Below are 25,840 nucleotides of genomic sequence, written 5' to 3' on the forward strand. Positions count from 1 at the left end.
AGGCAATAGAGATGCACAAAACTGCCATCGATGGGCGGAGTAAACTCACAATTATGCTCCCTCTGGCTTAGATAGTTTACAAAGGGGATTAAACAAATTCACAGGAGGATAGCTGTATCAGGATCTATGATAGCTACCGTAAATGCAATCAAGGGATGGGAGTCAAACAGGGAGAGCTGTTGCCTTTTTTCCTGCACTTGTGGGCTTCCTGGAAGCATCTGGCCGGTGAAGGAGACAGGATACTTGATTTGATAGCCTTTCTGTCTGGTTCAGCAAAGGCTTTTCTCATGTTCTTATATAGCAGTGATATGACTAAAGGAACATGGCTATAAAACATTGGCAAGCTTTCATTCCCCTTTAAAAGTTACAAGGTGCTGGAAATCTGATAAACACCTTTCTCTTCTAGCCCCCTAGTATGAAACTCCAAATATCAGGGTCATACTCCCTGTCCCTGCTTTTTTCTTTTTGGGGGGGGGGGCAGGGGCCAAGAGGCACATTTCCTTTCAGGATCAAGGTCCGTCTGGAAGCACCTTGTTCAGAGGCACAGGGGACTAATGTTGAAATGAATTCGACTCCAGAAATAGCATGAGTCATTGAGGGGGCCAAAGCACGAGCATGCAATGGAGATCCTTAGCCAAAACCACAGAAATTTCAGTATGCATGAATGAGAGCTTACACAGAAAAATGAAACTATTATCAAGTTACCAACGCACTCAACCAGTTTTTCACTTCAACAAATCTAGACACAGAACCAGCTAGCTATCTCTGCTTTTGGACTTGTTGGGAATTGCCAAGTCTTTGGGACTAGCACAACTCACATTGCAGGTGGCATTTCAACTGGTGGCATTTCCCCACTTCTGTTATTTTGGATATTTATTTCCATGTTTTTAAATACCTGGGTTTTTTGGGCGGGAGACCTCTCTTGTTCCCAGCCCCTTTGAAAATACAGTGGTACCTCGGGTTACATACGCTTCAGGTTACAGACTCCGCTAACCCAGAAATAGTACCTAGGGTTAAGAACTTTGCTTCAGGATGAGAACAGAAATCGTGCTCCGGCGGCGTGGCAGCAGCAGGAGGCCCCATTAGCTAAAGTGGTGCTTGAGGTTAAGAACAGTTTCAGGTTAAGAACGGACCTCCAGAACGAATTAAGTACATAACCAGAGGTACCACTGTAGATGTGAGGGTTAAGTCATGGTCCACATTTGAAACAGAAATTTCTATCCTGAAGCTCCATATCTATCTTCTGAAATCCCAGTGTTAATTGTATTCTTTAGCTGTTGTTTCCTGGTTGCTTTGGAAATGGATGATGGTAATCAAACCAAGGTATGTACTTGGAAGAGAGAATGCTGACCTGAATGTACATATTTAACTTTCTTCTTGATGCCTCATTCTTCAAGTGGTATCATGTCCTCACATAGAATATCAGTCTTAGTGTTTCATCTCATCCTGTGGCTCCAGCAGCTGTAGTGACAGTAGCTGCTTCTTGTCCTGGTAGATCCTTGGGAAGTGTAGTAACTGCAGCCACCATAGCTAAGTAACTGGAGGGAGGGGGAGAGAAATTTGCTGCTTCAGTGACGCCTACTAGCTAAGTAAGGAGGTTTGCAGAGGTTCCAGTAGAGATGGAGGGTTCATAGGTGAGTCAGTGGAAGGCACTGAACTCACGCAAAGCAGACTAGACCCCATCTAGTTCCATCTTCAAAGTGCAGTCCCCGAAGGGACAATACACTTTGGTGTCTCCCCTTCAGTGGTAGCCCAGCCGAGGGCAGTCATGCCCCAAGGGCAGGCAGGCTTTATGGAGGTGCCCCAGCACCTGGTGCATGCCTAGCTAAGCCCGTCATTAATTATATTTCCCCTGCTATCTGAAAACAGATTTATTTAATTTGTATCCCATCTTCAAAAAACAACAACAACAAAAAAACACAATACTCCATTAAAGAAATCCTAGAGCAGTTTACACATTCAAATAAATAATAAACACCAAATCTACAAATACAATTAAGTTTGTGGAACTAGCTGGTATTCAAACCTTAAACAGAGAATTGCACCATAAATGTTTTATCCTAATGCCTCAACGTTTAATAGACTTATCACATTTCATGCAAACGTAATGCCAAATTGTTCTTTACTACTAAAAGAAAAGCCTCACTTTGCTTGGCCAATTTAATAGAACAACTGAGGCTACAATCCTATGCACATATACTTCAGATTAAGTTCCACTGAGATCAGTGGGGATTACTTCTAAGTAAATATCTATAGAATTGGTTTGCTCAATTCTCAAACAGAAAAGACATATCAGATCTTATAACAAAACAGAATAATATTTTAAAGTAAAAGTTACCATAAATTAAGCAGACATGATTACATTAACAGGTCCTCAAATTTATAAAGTGTTTGAACCTCATCTTTTTGGAAGTTTAAAAGACTGTGCTTTAATATTAAGAAGCAAACAGCCGGAAAACTCCACTGTTTAAAAAGTTCTCTCATCAATCTTCCATAGCAAGCTTCTTGACACATTCCACATTTTAACCAACTCTGAGTGACTAATTGTAGGGCAATAATGAGTATTTGGACCTTTGCAAGACCTTTCAACAAATGTTCATTTTCCAAAGACTAACCATGAGCCTTGAAAATTAAAACTAATAGGTTAAGCTGAAAGCAATTAAAGACTTCTTGTCACATAGCATGAGCACCATCAGGACAGTGTTTCAGCTTTCAAGCTATTTACCAAATGCACCTGGTATGGATTTTAAGAACCTCTGATTTAAGAAAGCTTTATACTAACTAACAGCAGAATTAAAATTATTCTAAGCTGAACAGTTACTGTTCATGAAAATAAAAAATAAAAAAAATACAGATTAATGCAGCAGAAATTTGTCCAGATTATTATTTTTTTATCAGATAACACAATGACTTACTGTGCTATAAACACTGCAAATGCAATTTGTTACTGGCAGGAGTTGCACAGGAAGAATTCGAATCAGGCTTCTCAAAAATATAAATGTGCATATGTTGGTAGCAATTCTCAAACGTGCTTTCTAATGCCTTTATCCTAAATGTTTTACTGGTATATAGGGCTCCAAAATCATGAACAACACCACTGTAACGCTAGTAACTTTTATTATCTCTCTTAAGCAAGAACAGGACAGCCAAAGTAAACACTCAACTCCACTCAGATCCCATGTTCGGTGCCACCTGGAGACTAACCATAATGATACAGTCCACAAACTGACATTGTGCTGCTGCTGTAATTGTCCATGTGCATTTTCTGATTTTTTTTTAATATACTAATATAGTATACAAGTAACTGTGTAAAATGAATGGCTAGTGATGAGACCAGAATAATAATAACTTCCCCACTCTTGAGGTTGCATTGACACTCAGGCCTTCTAACTAGGTTTTTTTTAAAGAAATAACACTTTGGAGTGGTTTTTCTCCACCTTGCTGCTTCCTTGCCTGGGGCAGAATGAGACATGAGATAAGAGCATTTCAGAGCCTACTGCCACACCCCAGGGCTGGGATGCTGCCAGCAGCAAAAATAGCCATGAAGTTTCCCCACACCACTACTTTTCCACATTGACTCAGTAGAGAAAAAGTACTGAAATTCAAAACACTGACTCTTTGCTTCCCTGCTTTTCCTTCTTCTCACCACAGCACTGGTAGGCAGTTGACCTGCGCATCACATTATCTATATAACTTTAGGAATTCTATCTATCTATCTATCTATCTATCTATCTATCTATCTATCTCATCTATCTATCATCATCTATCTATCATTTTACCACCTTTCAGTCACAGACCTCAAGGCAGTTCACAACATAAAAGTACAATATAAAACACAAAATATGTAATAAAAACAAGAACAAAAAAACCAATACCCCCCCCCCACCTCCTCTCACAAACATATTTAAAAGGGGCATACGGTGTTAATCGGGCAAAGACCTGGATGAATGGATGAATGTTTATGCCTGCCACCTCCTTGGAGAGAGCATTCAGATTATAGTCATTTTGGTCACCTGCATATATACTTACAGTAGGTATTCTCATGTTACCTTTTAAAACCAAGCCCATTCGTGACTTCTACAAATGCAGAATTTGAGACTGAATTTAAATGAAGTGCAGAGCCTAGTTTAGCTTCTGATAAGGTTGCAGGGATATGCTCAGTAGCGGCAAGTGTGACAGGGTGGAACCAACCTCCGGACACACTTTACTACTGCCTACTTAGATGCTGATGGGATACTGGGAAGGGCAGGTTGGTGCCATGGAAGTGCACTGGTTGTTGCTCCAACCTGTGCTTTTAATACCATCACCCTGCCCCTGCTCCAGCCTAGCCCTATCCAGGTGCAACATTGTGGGATGTAAAACTGCAGTCAAGTACAACATTCCTACAGTGGACATGTTAGAGGATGTTTTGTACCACTCAGGAGAAGGCTTCCTGTTTCCTCCTGAGCTGGGACAGATTTCCACTACACGTGACTTGAAGAGGGTGTGGTCTGTTGTACTAGCATAGAGGAGCACGCGGCCTCCATGTTCTGATAAGTGTGTGTTCTCCATTTTGTATGTTGCTGTGTGTTTGGAGAAGTGACTGCTTAGTCGCAGTCACTTGGGATTAACTTCTTTATGGAATAGTTCTAGTTGTTATGTAACCTAAGCCTGCCTTCAGGGATATGTCTGTGAACCTAAATGAATATGTGAGTAAACTACTTTTATATTAACGTTAATCAGATTATTGTGTTTATTCTTTTTAAGAGGGATTAGAAGGGATTTTACCAGGAAGGAATATTTAATAGTAACAATAAGCTGATTGCTGTGTAATTTAAAAAGGGGGATATTTGGAACTCTGCTAGAATATGGAACTTGCTAGTGCAAGTTAGGAAGGATATGATTAAATAAGAGAGACTCTCCAGCCTCCCTAATCATTTCCACAAACACTGCAGCTGGGAGAGCAGATCTGCTTCACCATAAATGATACTGCTGGATATGTTTGAAAACCAAAATCTGCACACTGGTATAGATTTGGATAGTTCATATCATAATTTGCAAAGATCAAACTTACCAAGTATCCTTGTTTCTGTTTAAGGGGAGCCCCACATACAGTTTTACCAGGAGGTCTGAAAGGGCAGACTTACATGAAGGCAAATTACAGTGCCCTGATTTGACAGCCCTATCCCAGGTGGGGCAATTTGTACAAAGCAAAAGCTTCATATTCTAGATGCCCCAAGTGTTTCATTCAAAACCCATAAGCCTTGATTTTCTATGTAACTACTAATCTATGGTTTTTGCAAACCTTCAACCATCCTGTGAAGTGGGCTCTAATATGTTAACCATGACAGCATGGAAATGGAAAGCAGACAATTGAGTGGAAATTTAACTCCCCCCAAAGTGCTAGCCTGATATACATTTTCCTTTAGTCATTGTGTCTGCAATATGGAATTAAGATGCTTTTTTAAAAAAAGTTGCATGTGAAAAACTCTGTCCTTAAAGTACAATCTCAGCAGAATGGCTTTGCTGGGGGATGGGGAGGCAGAACAGCTTTTGAAGGGTGTTAAGCATGCATTTCTCTCAGGGCCTCTGTACTGAATGTTATGAAATAGTACCAAAAAAATTCATGCCTACACAGCTAGATGCAATCAAAGTCCAGTTATTCATGAAACGGGCTTTTCTGCTATCTATTCAGACATTTTCTAACATATATTGAAATTCCTTCAAATCAAAATATGCTGCCAGTCAAGAGGTATTAGTATGTTTGTAAACAGTGCATTAAAAACTAACTTCAGGTTAATAACATATGGTAAAAATAATGCTTTCCACAAAAATATAAGCAAATATTTTACATTCCATCTGGAAGCTACAGCAAAAGAATAGTACTACAGGCAAATCCTGATTTAGGCACATCTGAATGATACGCGATTGAGCATGGACGCACAGTGGAGAACCCAGAAGTAATAATAATAATAATAATAATAATAATAATAATAATAATAATAATCATTTATTATTTATATCCAGCCCATCTGGCTGAGTTTCCCCAGCCAGTCTGGGCGGCTCCCAATCAAATATTAAAAGCACAATGCAGCATTAAACATTAAAAACTTCCCTAAACAGGGCTGACTTCAGATGTCTTTTAAAAGTGGGAAAGCTGCTTATTTCCTTGAAATCTGATGGGAGGGCGTTCCACAGGGCAGGCCCAAAACATCATAAAGAGGTCATGAAAAGGGGCATGGCAAGGGGTGGTGGAGTGGGCTTGTGTGTGTGGGGTCCAGAACGGAACCCCCACCGAAACGAGGATTGCCTTCATAGTACAACTAACAAAATGCTCATCTGACCCCAGGCACCCACCTAGAAGGAGGTATGCCCAGAGAGGCCTAGCTCCATTGGGAATCTGGGAAGCCACACTGCCCAACAAAGGGTGATGGGAGCGGAGGTGCTCTACCCTAGTTAGCATGGGTGGGCCTGTCTCTTTGCTGTTGTATTTTGAGCCGGGGAAGCAAGTCAGGCATGAAGGCCAGGCTATATGAGAGAAGGGAGAATCCCTTCACCCAGTCTTGACTAAACTTTGCAGCCCGCTTCCTCAAAGGGAGGCAAGTCAGGTGCAAAAGGAGATAAATTTGCTTTGGGCGGAATCAAAGTCTGCCTGTACACTTTGCACACCAAAAAAAGAGAAAGTAAAAGAAAGAAAAAGTTGGCTTCTCATAAACAAAAAGGGGAAAAAAACTTTTTATGTACATAAAACCAATGCATCTGGATAAGTCAGAAATGTTTGCATCATCTATGTATTTGATTAAGCAGATTTTCACAGTATTTTATTTTTAAAATACCTTGGCCAATTTTCCTAGACGTTAGTATATGTTCAGTTAGACTAGAAAGAGATACTGAAAGAAAGTAGCCTAAAATTTATGGCAAGAGGTTACCAAGACATGCTTGCTTCACAAAATGGATATGTAAGTCATTATTTTATTCAAAGCACCATATGATCCTCCAAACACATTGCAAATTGAGTTCTGTGTTCCTTGACTCAGCCTCACATTCCTGACCTTCTCCTTTGGGATGAAGAGTAATGTAGGCTCTCACTGCTATTCCTCATTCTTACATATGTGAAAAACTTCTAAGCAGTCTTAAATCATTGTTAGGCTCCCACATTTCTGCTGTGCAGTCTGCTTCCATGGAATCCTTGAAACATTGCTTCCCAGGATGCACCAGTTATGCTGGATACTTCAGAGGAAAGAAACAGACATTCTTCACTTGTTAAAAAATATGGGTCTCCAGTGATTTTGTGCTGTCTTCCTCTCTTGTTTGAATTAAACTTGATGGTCTTTAACAGATATTTCTTCATGGGATATTTTAACCAGGACATCACCACTATTTTGAGAGAATCTGTAATTGTTGGAACTAATTACATCACACAGGGAATTGCATCACACAGGACAAGTGTGATACTCTAGGAACTGAATCTATTTTAGTATTATGATTATGGCTTCATTCATGCATCACAGTAAGTCATGATTCATGGTTATAAGCCAGAAACGAATGCTGATGTGGCCTGTAAGTTATATGTCTTTTCAACAGGACTTCATTGATAAGGGTGCAAGTCATTCTAGACTTTCTTTGAAATGCTAGATCTGTCCCGTCCCCCCCCCCCTTTTTGCTCAATGATCTTGTTTGGATACTTCAAAGACATTTATGTTTGTTATGTTCCTAGCTCTTAACTAATCCAGAATCCTGTCTAAAAACTGTACATTTTATAATTAAGAGTTGCTCAGGCATTCTCCATCCCATCTTCACCATCAACAGAACTAACAACTATCATTTGGACTACAAGAACAGGGTGTGAAAAGACTATATCTCTGCAGAAAAGATTAAAGAGGGCAAGGTCTTTGAAGCAGTGAGGCAAAAGTGAAGCAAATACAAGTAAGGCAGAGCAGAGACAAGTGGACAATGCGAGACAGGTCAGCAGAAAGGACTAGGAGAACAATAGCAGCACATTCCCATTATTTTTTCAAGTCAAAAGTCTGAATTGCAGGGTTTTTAGGGATCATATCATGATACCTGCTCTACCTCCATTCTCTTGATGTTGTTTTGATTTTGACTGTTAGTTTAAATATTGTATTGGTATCTGAGTTTTTACATACGATGCCGGGTAATCTAGGTTTGGAATATATCTCTATTTTCTAAATGGGTGGAGATGGCTTTGCTGTCCTGTGTGATGACCTTATTATTCCCTGCACTTGGTGATAGCACACTGGCCAAACTACCTAACAACTGCTGTGGGTTCTATTGTAAATATATCCAAGTTACAAATATTTACAGCATTTTTTTTAGTAGTACCGTTTGTTTTGTCCCCCCCCCCCAAAAAAAACCCAAACAGGTCACTATTCTACACCACTTCCATGTTCAAATCTTTGAAAAGCTCAAGAGTTTTCCAGCCTGCAAGCTGGATCAGGATATTATTATCACTACCCAAACGATTTTAGCTTAATTCTAAAACAAACACCCAAACATACCTATAACTACCAATTCACTGGCTCTAAAGCTACCATTTAACCAAAACATGAAAAGTAAAAAGGAATTCATTTGTTTTAAGTTCTCATATGCTTCAGAATCCCTGTAGAAATGCATCTGCAAAGTCATAGCACATTTTCCATTTTATATCACTTAAGAGAGAGAGATCATCAGATTTCTCACACCTGATACAAATCGGAATAGATTTCCTTGATTTTGAAATGCTTAGGTTTTCTTTTTGTACTGCTGGAGAGATAAAGTCTTAATAATGGAGCCTATGGCTGGCACAAAAATGAAAAGGTCACAACCCACCCACCCACTTCAGTATCTTAGGGACAATGATTAGGCGCACCTATATGCTGCGCAGAAAGCAAGTATATAGTGCATAACTATAGTCATGTTGGCTAAAGCAATTAAAGTGATACGTCTGCTCTTCTTATGAAGGGTTAAAACTATCCAAAGCTAAAGGCTCATAAATCTGACTTTCATCTACTTGTTGAATTTGGTGACTGTTTGGGGTGACAGTCTGATATATAGCAACCATCCACAATCCATGTGCAGGTGTAGACACTGCTGGGTAAGGTGTTGTGTGTGAGTAAACCCTTGTTCAAAAGCAAGGTTTATTGTAACCTTCCTGGCATAATGATTAGCTGCAGCCTTTGCCCTCCACCAGACATGTATGGTTTTGCTTTTTGACAAGAGAGAGATGCGAGATGCACTACTATATTTTTCAGCTCTGTCAAAGGAGGTAATGCAGTATTTCTAGCTGCAAAGCAGCCCAGCAAGGAAGGAGGTTTGGGATACATTTTGCTGAAAGTGCATATAAAATGTTTTGTTGCAACTATTTCCATACACATACCAAAAAAAAAAAGAGAAGTTAATATGAACAGCTCCAGATCACTGTATGTCCAGTTCTTGGAGGTATTTAACATACCTCCAAGAAAGCTCTGTTAGTTGGCATGTTTACATTACAAAATACAGCCATTACAGATTGTGCTAGACAAACAACACCCGCTCTAACAGATAATACATACCTAGGATCAAGGACTCTTCAATATTGACAGTTGGGCTGACTGGCCCTGGCCTGCACAAAAAGGGAAACTGGCACTCCAACTGCCTAACATCCCTTTTCCCTTTCCCTTCTGTTAATTCTTGTTCTGCCATCTACCCAACAAGGGAGAACAGTAGGTACAGTTTGTCAGCAAGGATAAGGGATATTATATTTCATGTATATGGAACATACCAAACCACAAGAGGTAGTGGTCAATTACAGAAGGAATCTGACAGAGCAATGAAGGACATAGACACTTGCCAGAATCGGTCAGAAGGCACACAGTTTCATTAATAGAGTGCAGTAATTGCACTTGGAATAATAAAAGAACCAAGTTAACTGTTTGCAAACCCTATAAAACACCATGAGTCTACATTAAATAATACTTAAATGGTTCAACCTCAGTTTTTTCATTCTCCATTTCCAAAACTTTTAGTCATTCAGTATTTTTTTTGCTTTTATTATGGCAGGTTGTGGCATCAAATAGTTAAGTGCGAAATGCATAGCTTTAACCACTTTAACTGCATCTCTATGGCATGTCACTTGAAAAGCCATGGAATTAATATTTTTATTTCAAGACTCAAAAGGTATGTAGTCTTGTCATTTTCAAGGAATACTTTATTCATTTCACTCCTGTACTGTTCATAAATAAGCACCATTCATTCCCTGAAAGGAAAGCAATGGAGAATTTTATCTCAGTTTCTCACAATAAGCTATGCATATGCCACATTTAGCTTATGTTTTAGTGACCCTAATACAGGCAAAAAAACTGTGAGGCATAAGAAAGATTTATCAGCTTTAAAAGCCAGTCTTCCATGGGTTGTATACTGTAAATTCTGCACCATTATTGAAATTCCTCAAGCCCACACAGCATCAGAATTATTATGATCCTTCTTCAAAGCTGTTCTTTGAAAATTTCCAGTGCTACATATTTCCGCCTTCTTTCCCACCCTCTGCTCACTTCTCTTCAGCACTTTATAGTTGTAAGCTAGCCAGGTCTGCATGCCAAGATGGGGCTCAAAGGAGGGGTTTATAAAGGAGGAACCCTTCCAAATGGAAGCAGAAATGGCATTTCATTTTAACAGTTGCGATATTGCTTTTGTTTTAGGCTTAATTTCTCTCTATCCTTATGCACCATGTCCTTATTTGGTTACAAAGAGCTCCTAAAGGATCACTGCTTAAAATTCTGACTTTTACTACAAAAACAACATGATTTGTTTTAAGTAACTACCTTATTGCCCTAGTAGATTCATTCAGCCATGGAGCGCATAAGTCTATTTCAGTGCAACAAATCTAGTATAGTTCCTTTCCCCCATGCTATGTTTCTTTAATGGAAGTCCTTTCATTTGATGCTTGCAAATCTGTGGGCCTATTGTATCCAGCAACCTGGGACATCCAACACAAACCACTGTAGTTTATTTGAAGAATATTTTATAACCAGAAAGAAACAAGATAGCATTGTTGCCTCTAGACACCTTTAAAGTGTTCAAGTCATTAAAATATATCCTAAAGTTTAAAAAATAGCAGACAAAAGGACACATCTGAATTACTCATTGATCTTGCTGGAGTTGACTTCATTCCATCTTTTGCGTAGGGGCTAGTTCAGACATTTCCTATATGCACAGCATGAATGGTACCAGGAACACAGCAATGTGGGAGAAATAATATCTAACTTGGTACATGCTGAGATGCAGACTAGAGGCAATTCAAATGAGCCCAGTGATCCGCTGACCTCACCTGAATTGCTGCCTCACAATGGGAGCAAATTTTCTGGATGAACCAAGCCAGATGCTATATCTGTTATGAGGTTCCTCCTTAGGGCTGTTCCACATGGAGCAATGTACAAGTGATTGTCTCTACTGGTTTATAGGACTGATATCCAGGTGACAATACAACAGTGGCTGCAAAGACATTATTACTTCATGCCCTTACACTGATTATACCCACTGCCAGCTTATTTATTTCTATATCTCCCCACACCTGCTCCCCAAGTGTGGAATAAAATGTGGGGATACTGAGTGGACTGTTGCACCCTCCCTGCAATGAATGCTTCCCTACCACTATAAGTTAAGGAAACCTAAGATTGGTTGTGGGCACAAGTAGTTTTAGGTCCACGTGTGGATGAGCCTCATGTCACCTAATTTTAACTTCCATACATTACCGTAATATAACTGAGAATAAAACTAGTTAAAGAACACAGAACTCTTAATATATTGTTTGACCTTATTCTGAAAACAGGAAACGGTAATAAAGATTGCAGCATGCTATACCTTGAAAGAAGAAATCAAGTTTATTTTATAGAGTGCTCTTAATTGTGTTACCTACTTAAAATGAAACATCCGCCCAGACATATTTTCCACAGCAGTAACCTGCCCTTGGACCTAGATCACAGATATTAAAAACTAATTTCTGTTGATCTAATTTCTGCTGATTAAGAGGGAATAGAGAGACAGACAGGCGCGTACACACACACACACACACCATTTTCTTATATGGAAACACAATAAAAATGAAGGTGTTCATATTTCCCAAACTGATGTTAATGCAGTGAATATAAATCCAAGAGGCTGCAACTGGTAAAAAAAACCACCACAACGCTGTTAATTAAAACCAAATTACGGTTGACAGGAGATGTAATGTGTAATTGACAATTAACATTTCCCTTTAGGTAATTTTTAAACCTAAAGAGAGCCTTGCAACCATTCCAGCGGTACTTGCCCATTTCTAATTTCAGCCTTGCAAACTGACAGATCCAGATACTAACTAGACCTTGTAACACTCAAGCTGACATCCAGCTTTCACTATATTTTACAGATGTTGACAAGATAGTCTTAGTCTTCCTATGCTGGCTGACTCCATGTTTGCTTTTAGTTGGTTACCAATAGCAAAAATGAGGAATACTGTTTGAATAGAAGGAAGGAAGGAAGAAAACACACACACCACCTATCCACTTATTCACTTGCTTGGAAGAATAACCTTAAGTTTGGTGTTGACTTGTTAATTGCTGCAAGGCAAAAGCAGCCACAGGCCACAATGAAACTGCAAGGAATGTTCAGGCTAGATTCAAATAAGTTAAGGTCAGGCCAGTGACACTTGAAAAGAAAGCAATTTTCTACTCCTTCTAAAATTCCTTTTTTCTCCTTTCTCCAAATATTTGTGAAAAAGCAGAGCCTAGAGTTCAGTGCAGCATTTTGTTAACCTGTAAATTGATTGAGGATACCAACCTTCAAGATAACGTACTAAATACATACTATGCGTGTATCACAAACAATGCATTTAATATAACTTGTAGCTTAGTTCTCAGTAATAAAAACTATTGAATTTCTACATAACTTACTCCCATGCATTCATATTTCTGAAGAGAGCCTAATATATAGTTCAGCTGTGTTATGAGAACAAGGCATACAAAGGAAGAAGGAACGTCTGGCTGTAATTTCCAACAAATCTGTTTCTAATTTTTTGCCAAATATAAGAAAATGCAGTTTCTGCAAACCATAGTTTCTTCCCAATTAAGAATAAGATCCAACTGTGGTCTGGAATTGTGGTTTGACAGTAAACTAACTTCTTTAATTAGTAAGTTGACATTTCATATTTATTTATTTCATAAATTTTACATCTGAGAGTTCAGAGGATGGCAACGCAACAACATGCCTTTTCTGCAGTGGCTCCCTGTTTGTAGAATGCTCTCCCCAGGGAGGCTCAGAAAGCACCTTCATTATACACCTTTAGACGCCAGGTGAAAACGTTCCTCTTCAACCAGGCCTTTGGCTAATTACTATCTTATACCCTTTTAAATGGGACGCGGGTGGTGCTGTGGATTAAACCACAGAGCCTAGGACTTGCCAATCAGAAGGTCAGTGGTTCAAATCCCTGCGACGGGGTGAGTTCCCGTTCCTTGGTCCCTGCTCCTGCCAATCTAGCATTTCGAAAGCACGTCAAAGTGCAAGTAGATTAATAGGTACCACTCCGGCAGGAAGGTAAACGGCGTTTCCGTGCACTGCTCTGGATCGCCAGAAGCGGCTTAGTCATGCTGGCCACATGACCCGGAAGCTGTACACCAGCTCCCTTGGCCAATAAAGCGAGATGAGCGCCGCAACCCCAGAGTTGGTCACGACTGGACCTAATAGTCAGGAGTCCCTTTACCTTTTACCCTTTTAAATATGTTTATGGGGTGGGGGTTGTTATTTTGTTTTGTGCTTGTTCTTTTTTGTTATGTATTTTGTGTTTTGATCTTATGAACTGCCCTAAGAGCTACGGATGAAGTGTGGTATACAATTTATAACAACAACAACAACAACAACAACAACAACAAAACAACAACAACAACAACAACAACAACAACACACTGCTTGAATGTAAAAAACAAACAAACCTCAAAACAGTTTACAAAGAGAATAAAACTATAAAATTATTAGTAAAGACCATAAAAACTAGTATAACATCCAGAAAAAATTAAAACCTTCATTAAAATAAAAACACACATCAACATACTACATATCTGAGTAAGGTAAAGGTAAAGGTACCCCTGACCGTTAGGTCCAGTCGCGGATGACTCTGGGGTTGCATGCTCATCTCGCTCTATAGGCCGAGGAAGCCAGCGTTTGTCCACAGACAGCTTCTGGGTCATGTGGCCAGCATGACTAAGCCGCTTCTGCCAAACCAGAGCAGCACACGGAAACACCATTTACCTTCCCACCAGAGCGGTACCTATTTATCTACTTGCATTTTGACATGCTTTCAAACTGCTAGGTGGGCAGGAGCTGGGACTGAACAACGGGAGCTCACCCCGTCACAGGGATTCGTACTGCCAACCTTCCGATCGGCAAGCCCTAGGTTCAGTGATTTAGACCACAGCGCTACCCGTATCCCTACATATCTGGGTAGGTTTATCTAAACAAAGAAAAAATTTTTTAGCAGGCTCTGAAAAGAGTCCAGTGAAGGCGCCCATGTGATGTCAATAGGCTAGAAGTTCTAAAGTATAACTGCTGCCAGATGAAAAAATATATTTCTTACAAATGCAGAATGGATATGATGTGGCAGCTGTAACAATGACAGTTCCACATGTTCAGACAAATAGGAAACTATGATTTGCTACTTACTAGAAGTAGTAGCTTCTAATCTACTGCCATGATGCAGATAGAGTAAGGGGCATGCATACCTGAGGCTTGTACCTGTACTATTGTCTTGAGTCAAGTCTTACAGAGCATACCTAATCCCTGAAAGACAGCAGTACAGCAGAGCAGAATGGTGAATCTGCCATCACCCTGAGGTCCTGTCACCTGCTCTGGCCAAAGTGAAAGACAGTAGGATTTATCCCATGTTTTTTGCCATGCCAGCTCCAGGCTGAAGGGACTGAAGATTCGTTCAGGCACTCCACCCTTGCCCTGAAATACCCTATTTTGGAGCTTCCACAACTGGCAGCAGTAGGTTCCTGCCTATAGCAGCACAGATCAGGGGTTGAGGACTGCACCATTTATTAATACTGATTCCATACTTATCTACCCCTATTGCTGCTCGTAAGCCATTTATTATATTTACATATTACACTGAGAGAAAATCCACTAGCTGCCACCATAAAAACAGACCTTCAGATTCCTTCATTTTTCTTAGGATATATGAAGTGCAAAAAATGTACAAAAAAAGCAGATTGCTATTATAACTTTTTTTAACATAAATAATTATTTAAATGTGACAGTTTGACAGGACGCAAAGAATTGGATTCAGCTGCTTCACAGTCAAATATATAAAACAGACTTTAGTCACTGTGTCATTGTAAATTTCATGCTACTAAGTAGATTTCACGATATATTAAACAAATACATTTATATAAAACAGGAAACAAGAACTTATTTGCTCATAAGAAACTTGCTGTGATTGTGAGAAGAGGGTTTAAATTAATAAAATGCATAGCTGAGGATATGCCATACTGAGCTTTAACTGACGCTAACCAACCAACAGGATATTGCTCTTGTGATCTTCTTGTCTTCAAAGTGGTGGCTTCTCATCTCTGTTTACTGATTCAAAGTTTAATTAGCCATCTATATGGACTCAATCTGTGCACAGCAGGGAAGACCAAACACTGTCAGAGTTGGTCTAATAGATCACACTCTATTGGAAAACACAGAGCTCATCTTACAGCTTCCAATCTTTATTGGCAGAGCTGGCATTCCTGAAGCATACCACAGATAATTAGTCTTTCTGATCCAGATAGACAATCTCTCCTCACCATTCACTCCATCTGTTTCATATGGCTTTTGTGATATAACTAGAATATTATGCACACACATGCCTGCACACACTTCTTGTTCCAAGACAATGCACATGAAGGGCATGCTATAGAATTTCTACTCCAAGAATATAGCACGTGTGTGAATTACTTTGGCCCTTTCATAGAACATGTAAGATCTTCTTACGCTGAACACAATACTCACAGCTAATAGGAAATTACTACCTGGCATCAAAGGGCATGCTTATTGGAGTACTGTGACAGGCAAGTGGTGCTGGACACAAGAATTCATTCCAGTAGTAACCATCTTTAGATATAATAAAAACACCTTGGAGGGCAATCTCAAAGCGTGCAACTATAGATACTATGACCTGAGAATTGTCTACATTGAATAAGCTGTATTACAATTATTTATTTCATTATTATTTATTTATTAGATCTGCCCTTCATCTGAAGATCACAGATTGGTTCACAACTTAAAATAAAATAAAATAAGATGAGAACACAAAATACATAATGAAAGCAAGAACGAAAACAAACCAATAACCACCTTCCCACATTACAAGACCATATTTTACAAGTGGAAAAACACACGGATGTTTTTGGGAGAGACTGTGACTCAGTGGTAGAGGACATGCTTTGTGGGCCGAGTTGCAGTAAGCCTGAGGTCGCTGGGGTAGGGCCATAGGAAGCAATCAAACCTTTTGGAATTGAAATGGCCACAACTTTATTGATTAGGCACTGGGTATGTCTCCTGGAACAGCCAACCCGCTTGCTGGCTGATAACTTTGTCAAGGTCAATCTTGGCTTAAGGATCCCCGTATGACATACATCAAATAAGGGCAACCCCTTCCAGGATTCCAATTGGGGAGTTCCATGACCCCTTAGCCCCCATCTGGGCATACAGAAAGAATCCTTTCCTTTGGACCCCTTAGCCTGAGTACCCTGATACTTTGAACTGGAGGGGAAGGTAAGGTTCCCCCCACCCCACGATTAGACTAAGGATGCAACCCAATGCCCTTTCCCACCAACAAGTTGTGACAATTGCTGCAAGGTAGACAAAACCCCAAAAGTGGCCAAATTGGACTGCTGGAAAATTCCTCCCTGGGCCTGAATAAGGCAACTGTGTCACTCCACAGCAAGGTCATCCACACACACTGCCTGCCTACCTTCAGGTGAGGGCAAATTTCTACAGGGTGGGAGGGCATGTGCCAGATGCCAACTGTATTGCTGGAAGGTGGTGCAGTTGGCTTTTATGATTTGAGATGGACCTGAGTGGAAACAGGCTTACCTGGGTCCATCTCTAGGTTCCTGCCCCACACTCTGGCTTCTGACCGGCCAATTTAAATTCAAAGAGGTAGGGAAGTCCCATCACTCCCTGTGGCTGGCTGGGGTTGATGAGGATGGTGGAGGTTTTTGTTCCCCTGCCCCCAGCCACACTGGACTGCAACTGCTGCTAGCATGGAGAAGAGTAAGAGGTCTTTGATTCCCAGTAGGGCTGGGAAAGATCCTGCCTGAAACTCTGCTGAGTCACTGATAATCAGTTCAGACAATACTGAGCTAGATGGATCATTGCTTTTCACTAACTAGAAGGCAGCTTCATTTGTTCAAGCTGGCATACAGAAGCAGTACTTGAACTCTGGCTCTCACACTAGACCGCACTTATCTGTTCATCTAAGACAGGGAGATTCTCTTAGGAGAATTAGAAGTTGAAGGATTGGAACTAATTATTGGCTATAAAACAGAAGTGACTTGGCAGATGGGTAGAGCCCCTATGCTAGCTTCGCAGCAAGTAGGCTGCTGTTGCTTACCAGGAGGGAAAGAGGTAAGATTGGCACAGTTCAAATGCAGATATGAGTGCCAGATTGGCACAGAAAGAAGAGCCATCTCACTGGTCCTTATCTCCTCCCCAGTAAGCAACAATGACCCACCTGTTGGGAAGCTAGTTTGGCGGCTCCACACCACCCAGTGAGCTGCTGCTTCTATAAACCATGCATTGTAGCAATGGGGAGAGTGTTTCTGGACAAAAAAATTACGAAGTGTAAAGTAATTTAAAAACACAGTCCTTTGTATCTAAATGTAACTGGCCCACTTAACAGTTTTTCCATAGTTTATGTTCACAGAGAAATCGTGAAATCATAGTCTTTAAGGGGTATAAAATAAAATAATGACAATATAAGCTTATCTCTATCCTGAATTAACAGCAAGCATTGTAATTTGCTGCCTTCCTATATACACTAATGTGTTAATTGTGTGTATTTGGATAAAACCTTCAATTTGCTTTCTTTGGATTAAAAGGTCAAATCAGTTTCCACAGTGACTCAAACACCAAAGTCGGTCTTGCTTAACATTCCAGTTAATAGTGTTTACACTTATGATAAAATCTTTCAACAACATACAACAGCTTTTGTGGTTAACGAAAACAAGACTTGTATTAAACAAGTGGAAACTAGTCATAGGTTTGTAACACTGCAAGAAGCTAATCTTTGCGCCCAAACAGGATTCTCAACACTTAAATCAATTTAACAGATCATCCTAACGTCTGGATTACGGTTTTCTACAACCAAAGACGAGGAGACATGAATTTGCCCTTTGGCAGGAGAATCCCTTTGACAAGCAGTAATTTTAGAAAGTTAATTTGTCTGTACTACTGTCAGAAACAGTTCCATGCTGGGAGCTGAGTGAGGTGTGGCACAGATGAAGCAAAGTGAATGCAGTTGGTAGCCAGCACAAGGAATCACAAGATCAGGCTCCTAGTTTATTTGTTAAAAAATTATACTGCTTAATATAATAAAAATCTCCAAATCAGCAGCGAAATTGTATACAATCTCCTGTTATCTGCTCAATTCCTTGCACTGTTAATGAAGTGTCTTAACATCTTGCCTGACGGACTTTATGTGTTTCAAGATCTTCTCCTGCAAGACTGCTTGCTGCTGTTCAGATGTCAAACTTGCTGTTCACCTGTCAAAAATTCTTCTGTTACAATCTGGTTTACTAAAGATGCCTCTGTTCTGGGCCTAGTTGCTGTCTAGGTTAAGACATGTCCTGCTTGCAGAACCAAATACTACTTCATTGATTTGGATTTGCCCAGTGTTTTTTTTTCAGGAGGTACTCAAGGGTACACAGTAACAGCACCTTTTTTGTTGTTGCTAAAAAGTGCTAAAAAGTACTTGCCTGAAATCACCTTTCTGCTTCTGATGCTCAATTTGTGCATCTTGTTTCAAACTCCTTGGTAGGGATGGGACCTTATCTAATTTGCACTTCCTAAAACAATACATGAATTAAAGCAAAGCTATCCTTTGAAATTTGCACTTGTTATTTTCCAATTGAGTTCTCAACCACAACATGTGTACCAAACTATATATGTTAGCAGAAAATGTGAATAAAAATGCAAATGTTAATGAAAATAACATACAATTATTTTATTAGGAGAAATTGCTTGCAAACACGTGTATATTGGGCAAAATTACATATTAAATTTGTATATTAGGATAAATTTGCATTAAAAGGCAGGTAAACATTTTTTTAAAAATCACAAATTGATGCAGAAATGTGGTGAACTGAAATTAAATATAAGAAACACAGAGAAACTGAAATTGACAGAGTCATTTATCTTTAGTTCTCAGTATGTCTGATTTGGCTGGAATAAACTGCTGAAAGAACAGAACTCAGATCTCAAGAATCCATCTTGTCTGGTCCTGAAACTATATTTCTCTACCTACCCCCTCCTCCTCCTCCTCCTCCTCCTCCTCCTCCTCCTCCCCCTTCTTCTTCTTCTTCTTCTTCTTCTTCTTCTTCTTCTTCTTCTTCTTCTTCTTCCTCCTCCTCCTCCTCCTCCTCCTCCTCCTCCTCCTGTTGTTGTTGTTGTTGTTGTTGTTGTTGTTGTTGTTGTTGTTGTTGTTGTTGTTGTTGTTGTCAATTGTGCAGTTTATTTGATGCTATATACATTTCTTGGTAGCAAAGATCAGTCTAACTTTTCCAGTGTAACTCTGTTAAGATGTCATGTTCACTGATGGTGTAGTATAAAATGGTAACACTAACTGTGACCAAAATAATGGAGGAGAGTTGGAGCCTACATAAATGCATGATAGCACTAGAGATTGGCTTTATTATATATAGGTCAGTAAGGATATGACTCATGTAAAGTACACCTGGTCTGCATCATCTACACTGAAAACATCTGGGGAATCTGTCTAGGTTAACCATACTGCTTTGAATAGGAGCAGATTGCTTTAGTTATCCAATTACAGAAAGGGAGGGATGTTAACAACCAACTGGATCAAACATCAGAACTGGTGCTATGGGTGGAGCTTGTTGTGTCCCTATTTCCTTTCCTCTAACATTCCAATTCACACCCCTTCAAGGATAAATTTTCAACACACCAAGCCAGATGACACCACTGGCTAATGTCCTAAATAATGGCAAGCTGGGTGTGGAAATCATAATACAGCTCATACAGTCCAATCATTGAAAAACAACAATGAATTGTACATATTACATTATGGCCTATTGCTGAGAAATAAGAAAACAAATAAGAAAAACAAATAAGAAAACAAGTGTTAGCTTCGGCAGCACATATACTGAAACTGGAACGATATTTATTTGGCCCCTGCACAAATAAGAAATTAATTCAGTTGCTGGGCTTGCCTGATTTCCACTACAAAGTGGTTGGTTTTCACTACAAAGCCCTGCTACATACATGCATACAATGCATACATACATACCATTATCTGTCAGTAGCTTTGTTTAATTATCACATTCGAAACCCCCAAACCATGGTTTACAGGGTCAAAAACTGTGATGAAAGCTTGCATACAACCTGTTCCCCTTTCCCCCTCTAATCTTGTGTACTGATTAATTCCTCCCACTCCTAGTTTAACCGTAAGACCATAGAGTTGGTAGGGATCTCATAGGCCATATAGTCTTGAATATGGTTAAAAGGTGTCCTCATCAGGCTAAACGTACCCAGGTCTACAACTTTTTCTCAGAGGACTTGGTCGCAAGGCCCCACATTATCCTTGCCACTCACATTCCAGTTTGTTCATCTGAAACATCATAATTTAGAATTGGACACAGTAATCCAAGTGACATCTCAATTGGGCAAAATGTGGACAGGGCTACCTAGGACGGCCTCCAAATCATAACTTCAACCCATGGCTTTAATATTTTGAAGGCAACTATAGGTTGAAGTCATCAGGGAGTGGTGGATAAATTGCATGCCAGTGAGGAGGACAGAATGCTCAAATCCATAGCCTGGTTCCAATCCTCCAAACTATGGCTTGAAGCATCAGATTCATTATGTCCAAACCAGGCCTGTGGCTATACACCATTTGCCATAATGAAGCTCTATGGAAAAATACCTTCTTTCTCGACATAGCCTATTAATTCAATCTGACTCTCTTTTAAACATCTGCTGATATGTTATGTACTTTCCTAGCTTTGTTTATATAAAATACATTCTGTATATTGGATGGCAAGAGAGCAAGAAAGAAAACTGATACATTATGCTTCCAGGGAATAGTTCATCAAATCTGTAGGCTTTACAAAGATGCATGATCTACCGCCAATGTGCCATATGCAGCCTTCAAGGCATATCTGTGTGGCCAAAGAAACCTTGTTAGATTCCCATTTTGATTTAAAAGGAAGGAAGAATCCTGCTTAAGGTGGGGGGTTATTTATTTCATTCTTGATTTTGTGCAGTAAGGAAGTTATGACAATTGCATCAGCTGACAAGAGAACATCAAATCATATTTTCTTCACTATATTCAGACTTGATTCACAAGTGACAGCAAATCTTCCAAGTGGTCAACCAACCACCACACAAGCCGAGTTTATGCCATTGATTTCATGTAAGAAAAACGAATAGATTTCCAAGCCCTTTTAATCATTTCATAGTTTCAGTATTTGATACTCGTTGCAAACCATGGGTCACATTGTCGTCAGATGGCTGAAGAAAACCAATAGGTCCTGTTTGCTGCATTCATATAGTTTACCTAATTGTTATGCAAATAGTATGCAAATTAGGAAAGTCGTCTTGTTTGTGACACCTTTCCTTTGTGTTCCACTACTTCAAACTAATTGCCTGTAAAAAATGTTCTAGCATAATTTGCACCTGCTCACCACCTAGGAGGCTTAAGGATTAGTAAACCAAATGATGATATATATATATGAACATAATATAGAAATGGCTTTTTTTCAGCAAGAGAAATCTGTGACTGTTTCACAGACACTATGGAAATAGATAAATTTTATTTTGTGTCAGCCCTACTTATCTAATCCAGCTGTCATAAATTCCTTTGGCACCTCTAATGTTTTTACAGTGAGCTAAAGCACACAGTTTTAAGTTCTAAGTAAATGATTTAATAGTTTGCAACCCTCTCCCCCTACCAAATTCTTTCTTCATTCCACAGCAGCTTGAAGAGAAGCTGGACAGCCAGATAGACTTTTTGGATTTGTTCCTGATCTGGATTAGTACTTAACTCTCATGTATGATAAATGGCCACACTTCGCCTCCATGCATATTTCAGACAGATAATCTGGATAATATACATCAGCTACCATTAAATTATGACTTTGGTGACAAGCCCAAAGCATGAAGACTCACTAACATTTTTGAAAGTCATTGGCCATGCTGCATTAACACTGCTTTTGAGAGCTAACCATGAGCAAGGGCCATGGGGTGTGTGGAAGAGCAGAAGGAGTGAATAAAATCCCTCTTTTTACCACCATCACCTGGAAGGAAATGTGGCAGTAGGATTGCTCCTGGCAACCAGTTACCTTTTGCAAACTAGTAAAGACAAAAATTATATAATGCAAACATAATCTCTCTCTCATGCACACACGTACAAACCTCTGTAACAAACTTTTATGCAACACTATTTGGGAATATATCGATTTCTAAAACGTAGGACAGTTCTAAATTCAGCTTAGAACAAAACATAATGTTGATTGTTATTAGGAAAACAGTATGGGAAGAAGGTAGCAGGGGGGTGTTTACATAATTTTTGTCCCCAGATGTACTCCAAAACTAAGGAAAACCAGCAAGGGCAAAACCGCTCTAGGGACAGGAAGAAGAAGATGTGTAGGAGAACATTGAAGGGGTTATTACCTTTTCCACCCACTTATCTGCTGCTGCAGCTATGCTCCTGGGTTTCCACCATCTTAGCAAACTGGAGCTGAATTTATCAAGGTAACATCAAGTTCCATCCTTAGAGCGGGCAGGTTTTATTTTAAACATGTAGCCTGAAACTCACAAGCCTTTTTATTGTATAGTCTTAGACACAAAAGTGTCTCATTTCTGAAAAGTCTAGACCTAACTAAGTCTTTCCCCCCTCCCAATGATCTATATTGCAACCAAGAAACCTCATGAAATAACCTGATATATCTGTGTTCTGGACATCAAATTGACTTAAATAATAATCATTCTTTTTATATTTGGTATGCAAGTTATCAGTTAAAAATGTTATCTAGCAGAGTTTTTAAATATATGGCCCAATCAAAAAGTTAAAAATTGTGGACATTTACAATTAGCTTTATAGAGGTTGGCTCATTTCCCCAGACAACTACTTTCCTAGATCAGTATTCTCTGGGATTGTACGTAAGCCTATAAGCAGCCAGCTCTAAATTCTGTTAAATCACAGTAAATGTAAAGTGTAAATGATTACTAAAAATGAGTTTGGCTTCTTGTGCTGCTCTGTCTCTATGTTTTGCTGGAGTCTTGGCACCCGCTAGCCAAGACAAGGGACCCTTAGCTGTGAAGCCATTTAAGCTACAAACAAGTGCAAGTGCCTAGGTCTGCAGTAGAAATTTTTATCAATTTTAGAGCAGCTGGATTTCTCTTCCCATAATATCTACAATGGACTGTGCAATTCATAGTGGGGATATTTCCAAGGCATGCTAGCCACCTACCACACTATTTTTCTGGAGCAGGCTGAAATCTACCTGCATACACCACACACCCTTTAGTATCAAAATCACTCTGCTCCAACTGGTATCAGGCTTCCACACCAAATTCTTACTAGAGCATATTTCATTTTCAGTCTTAAATAAAACTTAAACCTCTGAAGAACCAGCTTAAAAATTCCCATACACAGTGGTACCTTGGTTGTCGAACAGCTTGGCTCTTGAACAAACCGGCTCCCGAATGAGGCAAACCTGAAAGTGAGTGTTCCGGTTTGCGAACTTTTTTTGGAAGCCGAACATCCAACACGGCTTCTGTTTGAGTGCAGAAAGCTCCTGCAGCCAATCGGAAGCCGTGCCTTGGTTTTCAAATGGTTCCGGGAATCGAACGGACTCCCAGAATGGATTAAATTCGACAGCCAAGGTACCACTGCATAGCACATATAGATATGGGCAGACATCGAAGCCCAGCATTTGACTCCCTTTAAGGCAGAACTACAATATTGCAAAGCCAAACTTAAAAATGGTTGGCATTTAAAACATCTTAGGCCCTGTCAATAAACATCTTCAGTTGAGAAACAGAGACAGCTTAGTGTAAGTGTTTAGAATGTGAGACTAGAGAGACCCAGGTTCAAATCATCATTCATCCCTGGGCCAGTTACTCTCAGCTGAACATACCTCATAGGGTTATTTTGTGAGATTAAAAAGGTGGTGGAGAAAGGAGCACTGAGTATGCCACCCTGAACCTTTCGAGGAAGGGTGTGATATAAATGAACAAAAGAAGCAATGAAAAGGGAACAAGCCTGGGAAATCCTGGCTAATCTGAACTTCAGAAGAATATTCTTTCCATGCCTTCAAAAGATGAATGACTAACTAATCCTAGTGTCGCATTTAATGATATGGTAGGCAGGGTTGCCAAGAGCATGAATCTTAACGAAATATTCTGTTCCTCCTGCATTTTACCATTTCAACAGCATATTTGCCTTTTGTGCACCTTATAGTCAAATGATTAATGAAGTACAGTTCAATGAGTATGCATTGTTCTAAGCTCTTCCATTTCCCTCACGAAAACATTATGTACCAGAGGAAAAATTAAACACAGAAATTTAGTTAAATTTAAATATAATCAGCATGATAATATTGTTGCATGCCACCCAATCTCCAAGCGATGTGAGATTTCAGGGGTTCCAGGTGCTTACCTAGGGTTCGTGTCTTTATTATGTAAGGTAGCATTTCTCAAACTTGGGTCTCCAGCTGTTTCTGTTTAACTACAACTCCCATCATCCCTAGCTAGGACCAGTGGTCAGGGATGGTGGGAACTATAGTTCAACAACAGCTGGGGACCCAAGTTTAAGAAACTGATATATGGTTCAGTTACAACCAGAGCCTATGATGGAGGGGTCAGCATCAACAGCCACCCATTTGCCATCTCACATAGATTTCCTTTCCTTTGTTCTTCTTAATGGTTCATCACCCATGAGGCTAACCTGGCTATTCCAAGATTAAGAAGCCTTGATTAAATTTTAATACTTGCTTAATCTAGGAATTAAAGGCATCTGGTATACAGACCCCAAACTCATAACAATGCATGTTTTTTCTAATATGTATTATTACATCAAGGCTATTCAATTACAGTGGTACCTCGGGTTAAGAACTTAATTCATTCTGGAGGTCCGTTCTTAACCTGAAACTGTTCTTAACCTGAGGTACCACTTTAGCTAATGGGGCCTCGCGCCGCCACTGTGCAGTTTCTGTTCTCATCCTGAAGCAAAGTTCTTAACCCGAAGTACTATTTCTGGGTTAGAGGAGTCTAACCTGAAGTGTCTGTAACCTGAAGCATATGTAACCCGAAGTACCACTGTATAGACTCCAATGCATCATTTAAAAACAGCAGCAGAATACCCATCTAGCCTTTATCTGAGAGTTGTACATAATGTTGACAGTTAACAACTCCTTGAACCAGAGTTAAATAGTCCCCATAAGTAAGAATTGCAGCTTCCATTCCATCCATTCATTCTTGTTTGTGTTCTGCTAGGAAAACTAGACTTTAGCACTCTGCTGTCTAAGCTCAGATACACCATACTATGAATGAAAGATGCAGCCCCATAAGTGGAGACTTCAATAGCATGCAAATACCACAAAGCAGGGGTTGGATACAAAAAGCTCCA

The 25,840-nt window shown here is 39.7% G+C and overlaps 1 protein-coding gene and 1 long non-coding RNA gene across 3 annotated transcripts in view; one reads left to right on the top strand and one right to left on the bottom strand.

Annotated features, from left to right (window-relative positions):
- Positions 1–25,840, bottom strand: part of SLIT3 (slit guidance ligand 3) — a 418,035-nt gene that overhangs the window by 292,484 nt on the left and 99,711 nt on the right. The window lies entirely within an intron of this gene.
- LOC309333457 lies at positions 4,148–18,905 on the top strand. The gene is made up of 3 exons (XR_014152527.1): positions 4,148–4,688; positions 10,018–10,134; positions 18,303–18,905. It is a non-coding gene; the product is annotated as an uncharacterized lncRNA (long non-coding RNA).

This window comes from Podarcis erhardii (assembly GCF_964252035.2).
Source record: "Podarcis erhardii genome assembly, chromosome: 2".
NCBI lineage: Eukaryota > Metazoa > Chordata > Lepidosauria > Squamata > Lacertidae > Podarcis > Podarcis erhardii.